A 17,889-nucleotide genomic window follows, 5' to 3' on the forward strand; every position below is an offset into this window, starting at 1 on the left:
AATTATGTCCCACCTTCTCGAATGATGTCCTGTTTCCCTGAAGTACTGGTGTTCCCTAGAGTCGAGTGATGTAACCCATACCCTGGTATCTTGCTAACCATTTTTCTATTAATGTTACAGTTCTAATTAAAGTATGCTTATATAAATGCCTGAATGGTGTCTTTAAACAATAAGACAAATAGTCTCTCTCTCTCTCTCTGTCTCTCTCTCTCTCTCTGTCTCTCTCTCTCTCTCTCTCTGTCTCTCTCTCTGTCTCTCTCTCTGTCTCTCTCTCTCTCTCTCTCTCTCTCTCTCTCTCTGTCTCTCTCTCTGTCTCTCTCTCTCTCTGTCTCTCTCTCTCTCTCTCTCTCTCTCTCTCTCTCTCTCTCTCTCTCTCTCTGTCTCTCTCTCTGTCTCTCTCTCTCTCTGTCTCTCTCTCTCTCTCTCTCTCTCTATCTATCTATCTATCTATCTATCTATCTATCTATCTATCTATCTATCTATCTATCTATCTTTAACTCTTTATCTATCTATCTGTCTATATCTTTATCTATATAACTTTCAAAAATTAATATTTTATCACGTAAAATACCAAAACAAACATATCACAGTTAAAAAAGTAATCATAACTCAATATAATCGATTAATAAGATAAAAATATCTTACAAGCTTCCTGTAGAAAAAACGTTATAAAAATTTCATCCCAATTAGAATTTTCCCTCGTAGCATTAATTTTTAGAAGGAAGGATCCTTCGATCGTGATCCCATAGGCGGAATTATAAAATTTCAATAATTTACATTCAGACGGTAGTCATCCTTGACTTATAGGGTCGATACGTGCAAAACGTCATGTCAACAATTAGGACATACTTTAATCAATAATTATGTTAATTAATTCAGTAGGAAGTTTCTAAGCTGATGGAAAAATAAAAAGATTTTTTGTGAAAATTCTTTTTGAGGAATGTATTGATGAGAAAAATTTTTTTAATCCAAAGACAAATTTGAATGAGAAAAAAACCCCGTATTTGGTATCTCTTCCATAAGGTTGCCCTCGAGATCCGAGATTAAGCCCACTTTTTAAATTTTCCCGAGTAAAAAGTCTCGACTTTTGTTACGCGACAGGTGCAATTTTCTGGTGAAAATCTCTTCCCGGGTGACCGTTCCTCTGAGGAATTTCATGCGACGCGTGATTTTTTTTATTATTTCCTAACTTCTTAATGTGCAACACAAATTGTCCTGTTGCTACAGCCTCCTCGCAATTTCCTTTCTCTACTTTGTCACTTAAGACATTGTACAAATTATCACCAAATTCTAAAGACTCTGACTTAACCTTTAAGTTGGCTAAAAAATTGTTACATTTTGTAATAATTAAATTCACTAATTTCGTGGTCCGCTTGACCAATTAATATATTACAATTAATTAAGGTTTTTAGTTGAGATAAAAAAGTCAATAGCACGAGCGGGTCCAATCCGATTACACGATATTTGAAAAATGGCAAAAAGGAGGGAAAATTCAAAAGGTGGGGTTGAGATGGGAGTTAGTGTCCGAGTGGATCGAAGTCACGATAGGTCAAGTGGTAGAGCAGCGGCGTATCAAGCCGAAGATTGTGAGTTCGAATCCCGCTCGTGCCATTGACTTTTTTATCTCAACTAAAAACCTTAATTAATTGTTATTTTGTAATGCTATTTTCAAAAATCAAGACTATAACTGTTTATACTTAAGAAAAACTATTTTAAAAATTCCTCTTTTTTTAGATTCAATTTTCGCTTTGTATCTCTAAATATACATTGCCATGTTCCGGTAAGTAACAAATCCAAAGTGAAAAAATCAACTTTTTCTCTTAATAAGAGATCATTTTAACAATGAAATAATATTATTTGCTAAATATACAACTAACACGCTTAATAAACAATAATTTCAAAGTAAACAACCAGTCATTTTATGGGAAAATCTAAAAATCAAGTCAGATTTTAGGCAAGGATTTTGGATATCGAGGATTTTGGCTGTCGAAATTTAGCTTGTCAAATTTGTCAAAAAAAATCCCAATTTATTTTTCCAGCACTTTCCCGACACTCTTTCTTTTCAGAGACGAAGGAAAATTAGCCTCAGCTGCCAGCGTCGAAATCTTTTGAGTCCTCAGACAGGGATTTTCTGGTTAAGATGGCGGCATATTTATGAGAGCAAAAGCGGTACCATTCGCATAAGTGGAGTCGATAGACAGAAAGGGTAGGAAAGTCTACGGAGTATATTGTGTAAGGATGGGTCCTAAGATATTTCGCTGCGGAACACCTGCATCTCTGTGATCTGTCCGATATGGCCACTTATGACTCAAAAGTATCTGTCGGTTAAATAGGATTTTAGGATCAAGGTGTTTAGGATCAAGGGAAGACCGACTTTTCTGACTAGACTCATATTTAACATTTCGGCAAAATCATCATGAAAGTACAAATCTTAGATGTCTGTGTACTCCACGTTAAAAAAAGAAGGATAGCTTATAAAATCGTTCAGTAAGTTTTCGGCAAATTCCGGTAAAAAATCCAAACTCCAAAAGAAATAAAGAGTGTAATAATTAATAAATAATTAACTCCGGACCACAGGGCCTAAATATGAGCGTCCGACTCGTATTTGACACGTTAGCGGTTCCGGGTTCGGATCCTTGCAAAGCTCTGATAATACGTACAAATTTTAGAATAATTACAATTAATTAAGGTTTTTAGTTGAGATGAAAAAGTCAATGGCTCGAGCGGGATTCGAACCACGATCTTCGGCTAGATACGCCGCTGCTCTACCACTTGACCTATCGTGACCTCGACCCACTCGGACACTAACTTCCCATCTCAACCCCTCCTTTTGAATTTTCCCTCCTGCCATTGTTCAAGTGGGTTGAGGTCACGATAGCTCAAATGGTAGAGCAGCGGCGTTTCTAGCCGAAGATCCTGGGTTCGAATCCCGCTCGTGCCATTGACTTTTTTATCTCAACTAAAAACCTTAATTAAGTGTAATATATTAATTGGTCAAGCGGACCACGAAATTAGTGAATGTAAGAATAATTGTGAAATGGGTACACTCCTTGCCCCTTCTACAAACTTTTGTCCTTAAGCTGTCCTGCATGACGGGGATAACCTTTCTTGAGGTCTGCAGGCAGATGAACCTATTGGTAGAGTGGTCATTTTTGTTTGGCTTTGCTGTTGTGGTGTTTCGGAATACCTTTCGACTTTTTGCCATCTTCAGTGTTTTGTCTGTTCGTGAATTCGTATGGAAATCCTTTTTATACGTTCATTATTGTAATGTGATAAGAATATCATAAAAAAGACATCAGTGAAAACATTCTGATAACTGGAAACGGCTCAAGTATATATTTTTAATTGATAATTCTTTTATGTAAGGTCTTGGTTGAGATGAAAAAGTTAGCGTCACGAGCGGGATTCGAACCCACGACCTTCGGCTTACTATGCCGCTACTCTAACACTTCAGCTATCGTGACCCACCTCAACTGGTTAGAGCAGCGTCGTATTGAGCCGAAGGTCGTGAGTTCGAATCCCGCTCGTGACACTAACTTTTCATCTCAACCAAGACCTTGCATGAAAAGAATAATTAATTTAAATGAGTAATTTGGTCAATCAGCCCACTAAACATAAAATGTATTTTTAGTTGGTATGTCTACCCTTTTCGCAGTATTTTTATTGTGATTAATAACAAAAATTTCGTTTTCATTCTTTTGCAAATATTTTGAAGATTCACACTTTTTCGGTTGTTGAGTTGCCTTGTGGTATATCAATATTTTATCTTTTTCTCATCAGTCAGCCAATTTGGACTGTGATTGTACAAAAAATAGCCGATTTTCGATGCAGCTGTCTTGAAAACATGGATCCCATAAAGGTCCCTGCACTGGGTTTGTTTGAAAACGATAAGAATTTTTACGAAAAAAAAATCTCCGTAAAGAATCACGTAACCAACCTTTCGAACTTGTTATTTTAAAAGCAAACAAAATTACCTAAAGCAAGTGAAGGTAAGTAAGTGCGAAGGTAAATGGGCTGCCGTAATTTAAAAAAAAAGTATGGCGATATTGCCCCGGTGTCGTAAGAGAAGGAATAGTGGATTTTTCATTTTTTAACATTTTTCTTTTCTCTGTATAGCTGTGTCTTTCGAGATGAACGGCTTTTGAACACCCCGGAGCCTTTTCCAGCCGGATCACGTCCCTCATTTTATGATTCTGAATCAAATCCGATGACAAGGCCGATGGTCCCCGGCCTCGTTAAATGAAATAGGCCGCTTCACCTTGCTCTTCTTTCACATGCCGTTACGATTACGACTCGGGGAGAATTTATATCCTGTAAATAATCCATATTCTTTGATAATTTGTACCGGTACTCGTGTAGAAAGGGACGGTGCCGAATTCACTACCGGACTAGTTCGGAGGAGAAAAAAGGTCAGCTTTAACAAGGGCCCGCGTTGAATATTGAAGATGCAATTAAGTCTCAAAGTTTCCGACCGCTAAGTCGAAACGGTTACGTTTTAAACGAGCCTAAATCTATGTCAAATTTCGACAGATTGTTGCTATTAAGAATCAATTTGGACTGAAGTCCATTTGAAACATTACACGCAATATCATAATCACAACAAGAGAAAATTATATTAAATGTCTAAAGTGGTAGAAAATGTCAGCATTTATAGGTTAAATCTTTCCACATGTATCCTTAAACTTCCTTAAAGGGAAATTTCATTACTTTCCTATTTAAATATCAAACTCCATTATAACAAAAGTCTACGCGGATTAAGAAACACCATGGTGGGAAAAAACAAGGAAGACAAAAGTAATTGTGAAAAAATTGGATGGATCACCAGAAGGAAAATTAACGAAAAGGAACTATTCTTGTCACTCGCCTGCCGCGAAAATAGGCTATTTTGCTACAATCACAGTCCAAAATGGATGTTATGAAAAAAAAAACACAGGGCTGAGAAAGTTTTGACAAACCACGAGAAACAATAAAAAAAAGCATAGAAGAAAAGTTTTGAAAAAATAAACCGAATATACTACAAATGGTTCAGATTCTTATAATATCAACCACAATTTTAACATTAATTAAATTGAACCGAAGCTTATTAAATTGGTCTGGACAATGTTTTTGTCAAATTTTTTATTTAATTAATTAATCTTTATATAAGGCATTGGTTGAGATAAAAAAGTCAGTGTCACGAGCGGGATTCGAACCCACGACCTTCGGCTAGATACCCTCTCCTCTACCACTTGAGCTATCGTGACTTCGATCCACTCAAGCAACAACTTCCCATCTCAACACCACCCTTCGAATTTGGAAAAATGGCAAAATGGATGGAAAAAGGACCCACTTGAGGTCACGATAGGTCAAGTGGTTAAAGCAGCGGCGTATCTAGCCGAAGATCATGGGTTCGAATCTCGCTCATGACACTGACTTTTTTTCTCAACCAATGCCTTATATAAAAATGTTGATTGATAAATTTTATTTATGGACCGATCTGAACTCGTGTGAAATTTAATGCAGAATTCAAAAATGTGGTTCAAAATTGAAACAGACGCTCTAGATCTTGAAAAATGTCATTTTATGGCTTAAAGTCGGGATTTTTAGAAAAAAAAACGTAAATAACTTCCAACGGATTGAAATAGAACAGTTTGGGTGGTTATATTATTATCTAGCCGAAGGTCGTGCGTTCGAATCCCGCTCGTGACACTGACTTTTTTTTCTCAACTAATGCCTTACATAAAGATTGATAACTAAATAACAAATTTGACAAAACAAAAATTATCCAGACAAATGTCTAACAAGTTACGATTCAATTTAATTAGTGTAAGGATGAAAAATTATGGCTGATATTATAAGAATTTGAACCATATTCGGTTTATTTTTTCAAAACTTTTCTACTATGCTTTTTTATTGTTTTCTCGTGGTTTGTCAAAACTTTCACAGCCCTGTATTGAGCCGAAGGTCGTGGGTTCGAATCCCGCTCGTGACACTGACTTTTTCATCTCAACCAAGACCTTCCAAAAAATAATAATTAATTTAAATGAGTAATTTGGTCAATTAGACCACTAAATATAAAATGTATTTATATATTTTTAGTAGGTATATCTATACATTTCGCAGTATTTTTATTTTGATTAATAGCAAAAATTTCGTTTTTGCGGGATTTAAAATATACATTTTTTAATTCTTTTGCAAATATTTTGAAGAAGACACTAACCACCCATCTCAACCACACCTTTCGAATTTTCCCTCCTTTCTGCCATTTTTCGAAAGGTGGGGTTGAGAAGGAAGTTAGAGTTCGGGTGGATCGAAGTCAGGACAGCTCAAGTGGTAGAGCAGCGGCTTATTTAGCCGAGGGTCGTGGGTTCGAATCCGGCTCATGACACTGACTTTTTTATCTCAACCAATGCCTTGTGTAAAGATTAATTAATTGAAAAAAGGTTATTCGGTCAATCGGACCTCGAACTCTAATGAATTTGTTATTTAGTTGAAATACGATAATGAAGTAATTTTCCAAGCTTGTGGTTCTAGGTTCGACTCCCGATACAGCCCGTTGAATTACAATTGGTAAACAATTCAGATTAGTTTTATCTACACTTTAAAACGGCTAAAATACGAATTTTTTATAGCAGACAAAACATTTTTGGACAAGATCACCCCGATAAATTTTTTCTTGCCGATGTCTGGTGTTCCACTTAAAAATTCACAACTCCTCTGGATTTTATCGAAATCCATCGTTATTACGACCATCAAAAAGCAGGATGTTCCTCCCATCAGGCCACATCAACAACCTTTATATTTTAATTTTATTTTTTATTCATTAAAGTGAGAGAAAAAGTAAGGAAAAAACCTCCCCAACGTTTTATTTCTCCGGACCGAATTTATTTACGGAGGCGATGTTTCTGCGATTAAGTTTTATCTATAAGTCCATTATATTTAGTGGTATATTGACCAAATTACTTCTTTCAATTAATTAATCTTTTTATGTAAGGTTTTTTTTTATGAAACAGTTAGTGTCAAGAGCGGGATTCGAACCCACGACCTTCACCTAAATACGCCTGCTCTACCAATTGAGCTATCGTGAATTCAATTTTTACTTTAGCTATAAGCTTTTAAACCCCTGTAAATATTGCGGTGGATAGGTGAAGTCTGCAATATCGCCATTTTTATGATTTTCAAAAAAAAGGAATTTTGTAAGGCGGACATTTCTGGTCGAGTAATTTTTGATTTTACGCAAAATTTGTATTCAGCGGTGTTTTGGGGGAGTGAAAAAACGAATTAAAACTGTTCAACGACTCTCAGACTAATACCCATCATCATTTTTTTTGCCTTCTTTAAATCGCATTAGCATCGTACATGTTGAAATACATAATTTGAGACAGAGTGGCAAAAATATTTTTTACGATTTGCAGAAAGCAGATAACTTTGTTTTTTGCCAAAACTACTTTGCTAAGTCACTCGGTGACAAATTATGTGCCTATTTCAAATCGTACGACCGAATATATCTGCACTTAACACTTATCAATTTAGGTTGTAATTTTTTCGGTGTTAAACGGTGCTTAAAACAAATTCAAATTGTTTAAAAAATAAATAATTTTTCAACCTTTAGTGGAAACGTCTTTTGGTTTTTATAATTTTTTGTATCTCTTTTAATACGATCCTGCTTAATATTTTCTTATTCTCGATGTAAAAAAAAAAAAAATACAAACCGAGAGATATGTATCATGAAATCCTTGCAGAACAAAGGGAGAAAAGCATAAATCAAAAATTACATATTTTTTTCTCGTCTCATAGATCATGAGCGCGTGTCTTATATTTTTGTACCTAGCATCTCCAAATTTCATCAAAATCGGTTGATCCCACGTCCGAGGGCTACTCTTGTCAGAAACATATTTGTTTATCGAGTGATTAAAGTAAATATGGATTTTATCCATATTTTATTTTAAAAATTCCGACAAGTTTTTGTCAAATTTGAAGACATTTGATACAATTTTGTACTTCTCGCGTCTCAGAACCGATCGACGGTGTACCTGAACATTTTGTGTACAATTTGCAAGCTGAGGCCCATGCAATGCAATAATGGCCACAAGAGTTAATAAAGACAAATATGAAAAGCGCAGAGATTTTTACACTCTCAGACAGCTTGCTTTCAACTCCAAACTTGTCTGAAAGTGCCTAAATTTCCTAATGACTGAGAAGACAAAGATTAAAGCGTGTTCCCGGTCATGAAGGGGAAAAAGGAAAAGAACGGGGGCGTCGGTGGCTGCAACCGTTTAGGCATTGTCACGGCGCTCATCACTGTAAGGTAAAGGTCCCGGGTTCGAATCCAGCGGCCCTGCATTCGAATCCGACATACTTACAAATGGGCTTTTTTTTTTCAAAAACACCGGCACCCCGAGGGCTGATATAACCTCTGCTGTTGCGAACCCTATAAAAAAATAAAATAAAAAGGAAAAGAACATGCTGATTTGGCCGAAAACGGGAACAACCTTCCTTCTCACCCATGGGATGCAACAGAATGTGTGCTTAAGTTGGAACTGGAAAAACTACCTTGAGAAAAAAATTCAAACACTGGTCAAAAGCACCCCATATGAGGCAAGCTAAGAGATTTACAAAAATGTCAAAATTGAATGCGGTTTTAACTCTCTTAGCAGGAAGGAGTTGAGAAAAATCATAGGCCTCTATACCACTGCTTTCTTAACTATGTTTTAAAGAAGATGGGAAGAGCAGACCCTGTCAGGAAGAACCAGAGACATCGGCACATATCCTTTGTGAATGTGAATACCCGGTTACGGTACAGCCACTTCGGTAAGGCTATTCTCACACCAAAATGTGCGAAGAGGCACCAAGAAAGTGCTTAGTCTTACAGGAAGAAGTGCACTTTCCAAGTATGGCTATAATTTATAGGGGTTGCAAATAGATCTATTTAGATCGCAGTGGAGGAAAGGATTACCATTTTTCATAAACTTTTAAGTAATTGTGAAAATAAATTTATTTGGACATCTCATATGATTACATAGCGTGCTAATATGAGCCGACAATAAAACTGATTATTTAATTTTACTTTTCCACAACATAAGCTCACACCGGGTGCGCTCGAGCACGCCCACACGATACAGATTATAATTTATGTCGAGTAATGGTTGAAATTATTATTCTAGCCGATAGGAGAGATAGTTGGTCGGATGCTTTCAGGTCCGTTAATTTTTGACTTGTCAGAGATCTGAAACGGAAAGACGAGGGCCTGTTGCGTATAATTGTTGCAGTTGCAATTAAACTGGCGTTGCCGTTTTGCCATAGTCCCGTTGGGAAAAATCTGAATATGGTCTGGAAAAATCGACTGCGAAGACGTTCCCAAATCCGGTTACAACTATTGATTGCTTTGTAGGAGGAAAAATGAAGGAAGTTTCCCATGCCTTTTCCACACGGTGGCAATTTTCCTGTTGCGCAATAGGCAGACGGAATTTCGGATTGGTCGAGTGCATATACAAGACTTCCTTTTGGAAGAAAATGTCTCAATCTTTGCTTCCGTTCGTCCTTGGGTATAGATGGTCCAGCATAAACACGAAAAAATATTGGGTTATAGTACATCCTAAATAGAGTATAATGTAATAACCCAAACTGTTCTATTTCAATCCGTTGGAAGTTATTTACGAGTTTTTTTTTCTAAAAATCCCGACTTTAAGCCATAAATTGACATTTTTCAAGATCTAGAACATCTGTTTCAATTTTGAACCACATTTTTAAATTCTGCATTAAATTACCTACAAGAAGGAGCTATTTTCAATCCTATCAAATGGCAATGTAAGTTAATTTATATTTTTCTTTGTATGTAAGGTCTTGGTTGAGATGAAAAAGCTAGTGTCACGAGCGGGATTCGAACCCATGACCTTCGAATCCCGCTAGTGACACTGGCTTTTTTATTTCAACCGAGACCCTACATACAAAGAATAATTAATTGAAAGAAGTAATTCAGTCAATCAGATCACTAAACACAATGGATTTATTTATATTGATGAAGAATTAAAAAAAAGGAGAAACCTTTGATAAATTCTTTTCAATTAATTAAGGTTTTGGTTGAGATAAAAAAGTCATTGTCACAAGCGGGATTCGAACCCACGACCTTCGGCTAAATACGCCCCTGCTCTACCACTTGAGCTATGGTGACTTCGATCCACTCGGACACTAACTTCCCATCTCAACCCAACTTTTGAATTTTCCCTACTTTTTGCCATTTTTTATAAACTTACAAAAATAATTGTCTTTCAACAAACATATTTATAGGGATACCATATATCATAAAAAAATTCTTCATTTTATCAACTTTGTTATGGTGTACTCGAAATTCCTAAGACGTCAACAACCCTTCAACGGTAAAATCAACCTGGATTGGAAAAAAAAAAAAAAACGTGGTTCAAAAGTGTAAATTTAACGCGTACGGAAGAGGAGTGAACTGATTTCGATCATTTTAAACAGCATTGTTGATGATGTAGGATTTAAAAAAGGAATGAATTGTGTTAGATTATTAAGTTAAATTTAAAAAAAAAAAGAAGAGACTCACGACAAATGTTCTAAATGCCACCGGTATTACCCAATGCACGTCTGCATCGTTTTCTCATTTGTCCTAAGGTAATTTTTGTTGTTAAATTAATAAATCTTTTAGATCTTTAGGTTGTGTTATGAAAAAGTTAGTGTCACGAGCGGGATTCGAACCCACGACCTTCGGCTCAATACGCCGATTCTCCCACCACTTCATGAAGTCACGATAGCTCAAGTGGTATTTAACCGAAGGTCGTGGGTTCGAATCCCGCTCGTGACACTAACTTTTTTATTTCAACCAAAACCTTACATAAAGTTTAATAATACTCAACTTATTGTAACACGCAAGGTGAAGGTGAAGAGTTACACTTCATTTTGCTTATAACATCTAATAGGTTTCGAGGTCCGATTGACCAAATAAATTCTTTTCAATTAATTAAGGCTTTGGTTAAGACAAAAAAAGTCAGTGTCACGAATGGGATCGAACCCACAACTTTTAAGTCTCCGATCCCTGATTTACTGCGAAAAGTCTAATAAATAAAATAAACTAATAAATAAATAAAAACTCCTCTTCTTCATGCGTTAAATTTAGACATTTTTATCATGTTTTTTTTTATATTCCAGGTTGATTTTACCGTTGAAGACTTGACGTTTTTGGAACTTCGAGTACACCATAAGTAAGTTTATTAAATGAAGAAATTTTTATGATGTTTGGCACCGTTAAAATATTTGTTGAAAAACAGTTAGTTTTGGAAATTTATCAAACGTTTCTCCTTTTTTAATTCTTTATCAATATAAATAAACTGGCATTGGCATTTGATACGATTGAAAACAGCCCCTTTTATAGAAAATTTAATGCAGAATTCAAAAATGTGGTTCAAAATTGGAACAGATGCTCTAGAACTTGAAAAAATGCCAATTTATGGCTTGAGGTCCGGATTTTTCGGAAAAAAAACAAGTTTAAGTTAGAGATAGAACAGTTCGGTTGGTTTTACTGTATTTACGATGTACTATAACCCAATTTTTTTGGGTTTATACTGAACCACCCCGTATATCTCAGAAACTAAGGGTATGAGGTGTTAAAAAGACATAAATTGTTGACAAAAAACGCTCGTAAAATATAAAATAAAACACTATCTGCCATACCGCGGCTGTAACGATCACACTGTAACCGTGACTTCTTTCCAGGCGTCGACCGTTTCCTCTTAAATTTCCATTGTTATTCGACGGTAAAGATTGTTTTTAATGATCCGAAAAGGGTACAGGCCGTTTCGATCCGGGCCTGTGAAATAACAGAGCCCGGGGCCGACGAAATTTTGACCAGCCGAAACGTTGAACGCCCAAGGGCCGGGAATTCTCCGGCGTAGAAAAGTCGAACCGCGGCCTTGTCACGGTCCGCGGACCGTTTAAGGGCGAAAACGGAGGAGAAAAAATTTCACGCCGTGGATTTTCGTACGAAAGGTCTCGCCGATTCGTTCTTCCTTCGGTCGTTTTTTGACTTATTTTCTAACCTTAGAGCCATAAGTGGAGATAATCTTAAATAACTTAACTCAATCTTGAACAATGAGGGTTTTCTTTGAACGATAAAACGTACAAAAGAGTTTTTGGGCGTATTTACGTTTCAAAGACTAACCACGTGCCATGTTGTACAAACTAGTTATGGAGAGGACAGTGGAAAATCGTGCAGCGGACAGAGCTAGCTCTGGATGAATAAAAAAGAGATTGAATCAAATATACATGATGACTGGCGATGAGTGTCCAAAATTTCAGGAGCCAAAATTCTACTCGCCATATGCAACCAAAAATTTCCTTTATACCTCTGTAAAGAAGTACCCCCCAAATCTCAACGGTAAAGAAGTATTTTCAGGTTTTGGTTTTTTCGACTTAGGTTCACTAAATCGCATATAAACTTCAGAATTACTGACTGTAAAAAAATCTGGCTTGTGCCATCTGAAAGAAGGTTAAATTTCCTGTTATTTACATTGCAGAATTGATAAAAAAATCTGCACGAAAAATTCAGAAAAAACAAAAACGTTGAAATTTGGATTTAAAAAAAAATCTTTATGAAAGGTATTGGTTGAAATAAAAAAGCCAGTGTCACGAGCGGGATTCGAACCCACGACCTTCGGCTAAATACGCTGCTGCTCTACCACTTGAGCTATCGTGACTTCGATCCACTCGGACACCAACTTCCCATCTCAACCCACCTTTTGAATTTTCCCTCCTTTTCTTTACAGTATCGATTTTTTAAAAATTAAATCCGTTTATTAGGGTAAATCCAAAACGTAAACTTAAATTGAAAACTTAATAATTAATTATAGAGTTAAAAAATTTCGTTGATTTAAAAGTCACCAGAAATATTGAGAGTTTTGAGCATTTATCCTTTTAATTTTTATTTATTCAGCTTAATTACAGTTTTGCTCAAAGGTACCAACAATTAATTGTTTAAAAACAGGATAACGTTTGGTTTATAATCCACCAAAGTTTTTAACACTGGAAACCATCTGGTGACCCAATCTTTTAGAAATTGTTTCGAGCGTTATCATTTTTTCTTTAATGAATTATTTAATGTGTTAAAAAGGAAACTAACAAATAATTCGAGAGGAAAACAACACAATTTCACGCGTTGTAAATTACAAGAGCAATTTTCGTACAAGATACGTGGATTTGCGTGGAAATGGATTGCTTTTTTCCATGTTCGCGCGTTCAACAATATACTTTTACCTTGTATGAAAATTTCCATTTTTCCCATACATTTTTATAACGTCAACCTTATGTAACATTAATTTTTTTTAAACATGACGAGTATATTGAAAACAGTATCCCTGCTTAAATCTGTGCTCAGGGAGAGAAAATCTCGTTTTTTTGTTCTTTAGGTTCTGTAAGTGACAGATCACGGGTTATCACTTTTGTCAAAATTTTAATCGAAAACTTTTGCCTTATAAAATGTAAAATGTTCAGAATTGTATTGATGGTAATGATTCAAAATATCACAAAACCAAAAAACTTTCTCAATATTTTTTGTGTTAACTGTTTATGCGATTTTTAGTCGCAAGTTGTAATTGTTCGAAAAATGGCAAAAAGGAGGAGAAATTCGAAGGGCGGGGTTGAGATGGGAAGTTGGTGTCCGAGTGGATGGAAGTCACGATAGCTCAAGTGGTAGAGCAGCGGCGTATTTTGCCGAAGGTCGTGGGTTCGAATCCCGCTCGTGACGCTGCATTTTTTATCTCAACCAATAGCTTTCATAAAGCTAATAAGTTAAGCATAATTAATTGAAAGAAGTTATTTGGTCAAGCGGACCACGAAATCTAATGGGTTGTTTTAAAATGTTGGATTGGTTACTGTTAATAACTACAAACTGCTGCACCTTTGCAAATTCCTTCAAAGGTTCCCCCATTCAAATAGCTTTCAGTGGTATACCACTGGCAATGCGCTTCTTGAAGGCCCAAAAATTTTGCAATTTGTTGGGAAAAAAAACTGGTATATCGTTCAAAACCTTGTCATTATTTTTCCTAACATTAAATTATCTTGGCTAGTTAAGCATTGGTAGATATTCCTGACTAACGGTGCTTTGGCATAATGGTGCTGTTTTCATTAAGGCAGGAAGCAATGCGGGTGATCATAGGTGATCATAGCACGTTCAAATACTTTCCTGATAGAGCTAAGTAGGTCTATAACACAAGAATAAGCCCACGGGCGAGATAAGAGAAAACGTCTGTTGTCTTCTCGGGAAGATCCCACTTTTGCTAACGCATACTTTCTCCAATTACAAAGTAATAAAGTAGAGTGATCTGTAATCAAAAACATTTCCTATTCAACCGGTCGTGACAATAATTGAATGACAACAACAGATCCTATAAGAATCTAGTTGCTATTGAACGTGAGTTTAAAGGGAGACAAGCATAGGACTTAGTGAACGTCCATAGGAGACGTCTGAGTTTTGAAAAATGGGATAGTATAACTTCGTAAAATTACTCCCACTATCGTATCAAAATGAGGTGATCTGTATGTCTATGTGTACGTGAGAGAAAGGATAAAGAGAGGAGCGAGATGGATAGAGATGGAGTTAGATAGAAAGAGAGAGAGTGTGTGTGTGTGTTTTTGTAAGAGTTTGTGAAAGTAATTATAAAAATACTGCTCATCATCCTTGCTAAATTTTAAGTCTCTTCCTTCAATATATGTTATAATTAGATTTAGAAAGGTAGTAGTTTCGTGTTGACGTTTGAATCATTGCCGGCCACTAATCACGCGTCGTGGGAAGCAGACAAGACCAGTCGGTATCTTTTTTTGTTTTCTTCACTCGTTAATTACCCAAGGACGGCGGGTTAATGATAAAAGGAAAAATCCGGCAGTGCCACTGGACAAAGTATAAACAAAATTGTTTTGGAACGAACGTACTTGAACCTGAGAAAATTATCACTAGGTTCGATGGTCAGATCCTTCGTTTTTTGCGCTAGTTTAAATCCAGCCTTTGAAAGTCATTGGTAGAACATCATTTTGATAATAAACCTAATTTCAAACGTGGAAATTTTCTTGAGGCTAAAGTGAAATTGAAGGTTTTTTTTCATTTTCCTGTTGTTTCTTATATACTCTTATTGACCCTGCAAAATAGATTTCAAATTTCCAGAAAAAAATTGCAATACATCAAGGCGAAGTTTCATCTATCATTATGTCAATTGGCTTCCATATATATGCCATATTTAATTCATGATTACGCATTAATTCTATTTGATTTCATTCATCTTTCAAAGTTTAATTATCCTGCATAATTCACTAATTAGTAAATATTTTTTACATCTTTTATTTATATTTTGACAAATTTTGCTAATTATACTTAACTTTGCACTAAGTTTTTCTAAAGCAAACATGTCGATTGTTTGGTTTTGATTCCTGAAAAACAACAAACACATGATCGAAAAAATCGTTAGAACAGGGGGACACACTATGTACTTAAAGGAAAATATACACACCCCAAAAAGAGAGAGAGAGTCAGAGAGAGAGAGAGAGAGGGGGGAGAGAGAGAGAGCGAGTGAGAGAGAGAATGAAATACATGGAAAGGGTGAGAGGGAGGGAAATAATTTGAGAAAGAGAGAGATACATAGTCAGATAGATAGAGAGAGTGAATATGAAAAATTAAAAGAGAGAGGGAGAGAGAAAGAGAGAGAGAGATAGTTATATAGCTCGACATATCAATAGTTTTTCTATGAGCGCGAGAGAGAGAGAAAGAGAAAGAGGAGAGAGAGAGAGAGAGAGAATGAGAGAGAGAGAGAGAGAGAGAGAGAGAGAGAGAGAGAGAGAGAGAGAGAACGAATGAATTAATGCTGTTATTTAATATCGCAGAATTTGGTCAAATACTGACCACTGTTACATTGAATGACATAATTTTGTACAATTACAAATAATATATATAGGTTATTCTAAATTAATTTGTGTTACATTTATATAATTCAAATGTGTACAATGTTAGTATTCGATTTAAATTTTAGCAATAAAAATAATATATATAAAACGTATAATTGATATATGATATAAAAACGATGTATGCATATATTGTATGTTAATATAGCAATTTGTGATTTTCGTATTGGGTTGTCCGGAAAATAATGCAGGATTTTAAGTTTTCATTAAAAAAAATCTATATAAAATATTCTGTTTACGTTTACAGGATTACTCATTTGTATGAATGTCAACACTTATTAATCCTCTTCCAAATGATATTGTTTGTTTACCTCTGTAGCATTCCGCTACTTGGAAATAATTCAGTCATCCTTATAATGTCAAAGCGAGAATTTCGTACGATTTTCTTTTACGAGTTTAAACTCGGCCGAAGCGGAGCCCAAACGGCTAGAAACATTAACCAAGTCTGGGGCGAGGGTTGTGTTAATGAGTGCACTGTGCAAAGGTGGTTTAAAAAATTTCGGGAGGGAGATTTCAGCCTTGAAGATGAAGAAGGTCGTGGAAGGCCTTCCTCTCTTAATGATGATGTTCTGCGATCAGTGGTGGAAGAAAACCCCAAAACAACTGTTCGAGAACTTGCAGAGCAACTCAAAGTCAGTAAAACGACCGTCGCTGACCACATTTTCCAAAGCCCCCAACTCATCAAAAAAAGGTAATGGTTACGGTATGGTGGGCTTCATTTGGTTTAATACACTACAGCTTCTTAAATCCTGGCGAAACCATCAATGCTGAATCATACTGTAACCAAATTAATACCATGCATCAGAAATTGGCAGTAATGAAGCCCTCTTTGGTCAATCGGAAAGGGCCCATTTTGTTGCATGACAACGCTCGACCACATGTGTCACGTGTAACGTCACAAAAATTATTGGAGCTTGGCTATGAAACTTTGCCTCACCCACCCTACTCTCCGGACCTCTCGCCTACTGACTACCATTTTTTTAGACACCTGGACCACTACTTACAACACATAATATTCAAAAATCAAACGGAACTGGAAAATGCATTTATTGACTTTATCAATTCTAAAAATTCTGAATTCTACTCAGACGGAATTAATAAGTTACCAACACGTTGGGAGAAATGTATTGAGAGTATGGGAAATTATTTTGATTAAAGAACATTGCTTTAAAGTAACTAGTTTCTTTTTTTTTGTTTAATACCAAAATCCTGCATTATTTTCCGGACAACCCAATATTTTTTCTATAACAGAAAGAGAGAAAGAGAGAGCGTGAGAGAGAGAGAAAGAGAGAGAGAGAGAGAGTGAATGAGAAAGCGATTGAGAGACATAGACAAAACGAGAGTGAGAGAGAGAATGAGGTAAATAGAACGGGAGAGAGGGAGGGAGATATACATAGACATACATAGAGAGATACATAGACAGATAAGTAGAGAGAAAGATAGAGTGAAAGAGAAAATTCAAAAAGAGGGAGAGCGAGAGATAGGTATATAGCTCGACATATCAATAATTTCTTCTAAGAACGCGAGAGAGAGAGAGAGAGAGAGAGAGAGAGAGAAAGAAAGAGAGAGAGGAAGGAATGATTAATAGAAAGAATGAAAGATATAATGTGTGTGAGTGAGTAAGAGCGCGAGAGAGTGAGAGGGACAGTGAGAGAGAGAAATAGAGATATGATCATGATCATGATGAACGCTTTATTTTTCAATCACACAAGATTTGATCTCAAGGACCATTCTTACATCTACTGTGAAATACAATGTTTACTAACTTTACTCTACTTCTAATTTATTAAACATTAATTCCTTCCAATAACCTTAATTTTGTGGTCAATATGTTCCATCTATTCGTTTTACATTGAACTACGTTTGTATTACATAAAATTACCTATTGAAATAAATATTCCAATTTACATAATAATTGAGCAATTAAAAAGTATAAGTGAACAAAAATAC

The 17,889-nt window shown here is 35.8% G+C and overlaps 1 long non-coding RNA gene across 1 annotated transcript in view; it reads left to right on the forward strand.

Annotated features, from left to right (window-relative positions):
• The window catches only part of LOC112127853, an 81,625-nt gene that overhangs the window by 35,890 nt on the left and 27,846 nt on the right, over positions 1–17,889 (forward strand). Inside the window, exon 2 of the long non-coding RNA XR_002910754.1 lies at positions 11,146–11,198. This is a non-coding gene — a long non-coding RNA (uncharacterized LOC112127853). The remainder of the gene's footprint in view (positions 1–11,145; positions 11,199–17,889) is intronic.

Source organism: Cimex lectularius, unplaced genomic scaffold (genome assembly GCF_000648675.2).
Source record: "Cimex lectularius strain Harlan isolate CLEC.00 unplaced genomic scaffold, Clec_2.1 scaffold145, whole genome shotgun sequence".
In the NCBI taxonomy this organism is placed as follows: Eukaryota; Metazoa; Arthropoda; class Insecta; order Hemiptera; family Cimicidae; genus Cimex; species Cimex lectularius.